The following is a 6,000-nucleotide window of genomic DNA, read 5'->3' on the forward strand; positions in this document are numbered from 1 at the left end:
CCATGCCGACACATAAAGGCGGTTATCTCCTCAATCTTGCTCTGTAGCCCGTTACAGTTGAATTGGAGGAGCTTCATGTGGTTCGGGAGACGTGTTGTGATGTGGGGTGTGAGTGAGGTGTATGTTCTTGCCGCCGTTGGCTGTGTGTGCTGCTGAGGTGATTGCCTCCCTGTGGTGATAGTGGGGGGCGTCGCAATTGATGTCAGCGACCGAGCAGCGCAACACGGGCCCTCGAAGTTCCCCGTCAAATCTCGCGTGGTGCGCAGACCTGAACATGCCCTAAAGTGACACCAGCCAAGGCAGGTGTTGCACTTGACTCATGTCACATTACGGAATATTCTGGTCTGACATACCGTGCAGATTGTAGGGGGAACCAGGAGTTGTTGGCGGCGGCGTGTGGGTGGTGGTGCGGTTGTGTGTGTTATGTGGTCTGTGGTGGCTGTGGTATGTTGTTGTGTTGTGGCGACTGTGTGTGGTTGCTGTGTGAGTGTGTGGGGCTGCACGGGCGGACTATGGGTTGCCGTGGAGGCTGCTCTATTTGAGGAACAGGGGGCCACGTACGACGTGGTCCACTGTCTGTGTGTCCGTAGTCCCGAGCAGACCCTGAGGTGACTCCACCCCTCGCAGGCATTACACTTGACTGAGGTGGAGTTGTGGTGTAAACGTCTTCGGCATACACAGCAGGTGTATGTTTCTGGCCCAGGGTTTGACTCGATGCCAGCCCTGAGTAGGAGAATGCGTAGTGAATGTTGCCCTATGGACGGACAACTTCTGAGATACTTCGCCGACCTAAACGGGGTTAGATCGCCGAAACAACAGCCCTTGGTCGGGTGAAACCCGAGTCATTCCGGTACGTAGAACCGGCTGTCGTGGGAATGACGACACTGGGTAATACAGGCCGTTTTAAATTCTGCTCTTTGATCGAAAAGAAATTGGAAACAGATTTTATGATGAAAATTTTACTCTCAGTATTCCAGAAACTGAGCTCTTTAAACGCTTTAAAAAAAGATATCCTAAGATAAATCTTCGCATGTTGCCGCAGGTGTTGAACTGTTCTAGAAAGTAACTATAAACGAAATGCGACAAGAAATGTGAGAATACCATTACAAAAACGCATTACAAAAACAACAACCTTAGGATGATAATCGTGAACTTTTACATTTATCACTGTTAAAAAAGCAATCCGACCCACTGCTCGATGGTCCAAAATATAAATTTTTAAACATTTCAACTAAACGTGAAATAGGAAAAATTAAAAAATATGGCTTTGCTTCTTATGGTGATTTCGTTTCTACCAAAAAATGTCGCCCTTTGATTGCCCCTATCGTTGTGTTCGTTTCTTAAAATGTCGTACTCTTATAAGGCAAACAAGGCACATTCTCTGCCCTTTGAAGATTTGTCTGCGGAGATGGTTGCCCTGAATATCAGATGGTTGTTTAAAACGACAATATTATGAAATGCGTGAGCTGAACACGAACAAGAAGGCAAAAAACATGCCCTTTAAAATAGTTGACTGTAACATCAAACACATTTTGCACGAGGGAATGGCAACATTTTTTGGAAGAATCGAAATAACCATTGGTCTTGTGTACGCCAAATACTGGTACAAGTGTCGGCTTGGGATTAAGGTCCATGGAATAGTATCCAACTTCTACGCCTTTAAAGAATTTATCCAAATGTCGATATCGGCAAAACAGATGTTATCGCCATTACTAGACATCTTGATTTCTGTCCGAACACTTGGCCGGCTTCGCTTTCTCTGATGACCGGGTACCTTTAAAAATGAAGCAGCAGAAGGCCGGGTATCCAAGGCGTCCGAAATTACATACTTTTCTCCCTCGCTTACTGTTAGCTAAGGACCAAGTTTTAATTTTGGCAGCATATGTTAGTGAAAGAACAATCTTTTTCTTTGGTGTTATTTTTAACAACGGAAATTTGGTACTTAATGAAAAGTGTTCAGAAATGAAAATTGTGAACGAATGTGCATATTCAAAAATATACCCGTATGCTTGCCAAGCATGAACAGTAGACTGCATCACTACCCATACAAACAAAAAAACGGGTCTAATTTTATATTAAAATTTACGTGAGCTGGACCGATTTGAAAATATCCCTAAAAATGGAGTTTTTTTTTTAGCAAAAATAGTTTCTTAAAGATTTTTTTTTTTTTAAATCCTCTCAAATGACAAAACGGCTTAAACTTAAAAATTTGCATAAAATATAAGAAAAAAAATTAAAAAAAATTTTAACGGAATCGTAATGATGAGATTTTTGATGCCGCTTTTAACTTTTTTCAAATATTGGTATAAGAAAAACTTGAATAGCTGAACTTAAACTCTTTCGATTTAGACTTCAGAGGCGTCATTGGCAAGGTATTTTCTCACCCTTTTTATTTCTTTGCTAATAAACTCATTCAGAGATGAAAGAGAAAGGTAGGATGAACGAGCGTGAAGTAGAATAAAAATGTGTTGGTATTTGAAAAAAAAAAAAAACATTTGGGACACGAATGACTTTTTTTTGGACAGAAATAAAAACAGTGTGAAAATACCTTTCTATCGAGATCCCAAAAGTCTAAATAAGAATAGTTTCGGCCCAGTTTTTCAAGTTTTTCGTAAATCAATCTTTAAAAAAAGTAAAAAAACGGCATCAAAAAACTCTATCTTACGATTCCCTTGAAAATATTTTTAAATATTTTTATACAGATTTTTTAAGCTTAATCTGTTTTGTCATCTGAGGGGACTTTTTTCAAAATGTCCTTTAAGAAACTATATTTATTCATAAAAAACTCCATTCTTGGAAGTATTTTCAAATCGGTTCAGCTCACTTAAATCTTAATATTTTTTCGAAATATTTTGGTGGACGTCTTAAAATATAATAGATTTTGTAATCCCGGCGGAAAAACCGAAACTTTTTTTGGTGATGCAGTCTAATGAACAGCAAAACTGTATATTCTTCGATTAGTTGCAAACCACAGACAACAGTAAATTTGTTTTTAATTGACGTCTGTTTTCAAAAAAAAGTGTATTATGAGTTTTCGAATATTTGCATAAAATTAGCCTTGTTCGGAAATGATTTGTTAGATTTAAATTTTTTTTTGACCACCTTAATGTTTAATTTCGTGTGATTTAAGTTTTTTTAATTTTTCTTTTCACGCTTTGGATTTCAACGAGCGAGTCGCGTGTTAATTTTTTTTGCGATCTTTTTATTTGGTCTGCTTTTGGTAATTTTTCTTTACGGTTGCTTGCATTAAGGTCGCCATGTGACAAATTCGTTCACTGGTGAGATGTACATACATACGCCAATTACATATTTATGAATATAATCATACACACATTTGTAATCGTCTTAAAAAATTTGGCTCAAACGAAATGAGTTCATTGTTACAACGTTTCTGCATCAATTGGAATTAATAAATGGAATAAAATTTAAAAGTGTCAAATAATTTAATGCGTCACTTTAAAGCATCTTTCTCAAATGATAACAAGTAAGAGCAGCGCTGTCTTCGGCTATGCCGAAGGCTTCATACCTTTCATGAACATCTGCAAATTTTACTTTGACAGATTACTGCTTTTGAATACATCTGCATACATCGATAGAGGAGTTACATACTTATATAAAAAATCGCATCTAAACAATCAGAGGTATGGAAGATATACTTTATATGACACCAATCTAAGTGATTTTCACCGCTATGTGATCGGTATGTAAACCGGTAACACAATTTATTGGGTTTAGTTTCCTACATAAAGGAGATATATCGCAAAAACTGGTATCTGAACAATCAGTGCTATAGGAGATAAAGCTTATACAGCATAGATTTTGACGATTTTCTCAGTAGACTTTGTATTATTATTTATAAAATATCTTACGAAATTTATCGGTTTTAGCTGTTCAAATAAAGGAGTTTACAGTAAAATCCCATATCTGAACAATCAGATGTATGGAAGATACATATATGTTATAGTCACCCGATCCTTGTTATTTTCACTGTAAGTATTCCGTTGATAATGAGCAAAAATGGTGCGAAATTTCATGTTCCTAGCTGCATAAATGGAGGAGTTATGATAAAAGACCTCATATCTGAACAATCAGTTGTATGGGGTCTGCTGGTTATAGTGACCCGATCTTTGTTATTTTCACTGTAAGTCTTCTGTTGATAATGAGTGAAAACAGCGCGAAATTTCATGGTCCTAGCTACATAAATGGATGAATTATAACGAAAAATCTCATATCTGAACAATCAGTTGTATGGGAGCTATAGGTTATAGTCACCCGATCTTTTTAATTTTCACTGTAAGTTTTCTGTAGATAATTATTGAAAACAGTGCGGAATTTCATGTTCCTAGCTATATAAATGGAGGAGTTATAACGCAAAATTTTATATCTGAACAATCCGTTGTATGGGAGCTATAGGTTATAGTGACCCGATCTTTGTAATTTTCACTATAAGTATTCTGTTGATAATGGGTGAAAGTGCTGCGAAATTTCTTGTTCTTAACTACATAAATGGAGAAGTTATAATGAAAAATCTCATATCTGAACAATCAGTTGTATGGGAGCTATATGTTATAGTGGTCCGATTCTTCCGGTTCCGACAAATGATTAATACATTATAAAAATACACCCACCTACCAAATTTCATCCGGATATCTCGAAAACTGAGAGACTAGATTGCATACAAACAGACAGACAGACGGACAGACGGACAGACGGACAGACGGACATGGCTAAATCAACTCAGCTCGACGTTCTGATCATATAAGTATACATTTTCATGGGTCTATCTCTTTTTGTTCTGGTACTTACAAACATCGGACCAAAGTTATAATACCATTTCATGCTCATGAAAGGTATAAAAACATTGGAAGGTAGAACCCGTGGCATAGTACATTTAATTTTTCTCATATCCATATTTGACACTTGCTAGTTAAAATTTTGAAATTTGTTGTCACTTTCTTTAACCTTTTTGGTAGTTTGAATTTAAATTTTTTTGAAATCGTGAACAGAAGACTGTTAACAAAAAATAAATATCGAAAGCGAAAAAACTAATAATGCCCCAGTGTTTTTTATGCAAGAGTGCGAAGTATCGTGACTCCGTGTTCATCGTACCGAACGACAGTGGGAGCTAGCTTGCCACATGTCTTTGCCACCAACAGTCCGTATTTGTGAGAATCATTTTAAAACCCCCGACCTTTCTAGTACGAGCCTAAAGCGTAAACGATTGCATCCGGAATCAGTTCCGTCAAAGCAAATACCAGTGCCAAATCTATCCAATGTGGAAATAGAAAGAATGAACGAAATTAAATTTTATTTAATTAAGTAGTAGGAATTTATCTTTGCGATTATGATCAATTTTAATTACACAACAAAAATTTGTGTTTTTTTAAACATGTGTTATCTGAGGATTAATTGAAATAAACAACTATCACAAACAGATCAGTTCAGGTATGAATATTGACATTACTTGGCACACTGTCTACACTGTGTTACAGGTATTATCCATGATAAAAACATAGTAAGGTAAAACCGTTCTCTCAATTCGTCGGCCATGATTTTTTTTTGAAGTTCGCCAACATTTTAAAATCATATAAAATTGAGAGTAGAAAAAAAGAAATTGTTCAAAGTTGTTTTTGTTTGATATCATTAGGCACAACTGAAAAATTATTAAAATTACGATTTTAGACTTTGCAGAGAAGCAGTATCAAGTAGAATAATAACACCAACAATTGATTGAATACATACGTTGTTGTAACGCTGTCCGTGCTATTAGCTAACTAAAAAGACGAATATTGACTCCATCCCGCTCCCTTGATCTCTAACTTTAATCTAAAAGCATCTATGACATCTGGGTATTGTTGTTGCCTAAACGATTCGTGTTTGACGTAAATATTTTATGAACTCCATAAAAGCAAAAGCTGATAACGTTGCGGACATTTTGAAGTCTTAAAAGAAGATTCGAGTAGATGCTACGACGCACAGTGCAACAAGTGCGGCCAAACT

General features: G+C 36.6%; 1 protein-coding gene across 3 annotated transcripts in view; it reads left to right on the top strand.

Moving 5' to 3' along the window:
• LOC118735434 overlaps window positions 1-6,000 on the top strand; it is a 107,817-nt gene that overhangs the window by 44,174 nt on the left and 57,643 nt on the right. The window lies entirely within an intron of this gene.

The sequence above is a fragment of the Rhagoletis pomonella genome, unplaced genomic scaffold (genome assembly GCF_013731165.1).
Source record: "Rhagoletis pomonella isolate Grant_MI unplaced genomic scaffold, Rhpom_1.0 Rhpom_scaffold_00003, whole genome shotgun sequence".
NCBI lineage: Eukaryota > Metazoa > Arthropoda > Insecta > Diptera > Tephritidae > Rhagoletis > Rhagoletis pomonella.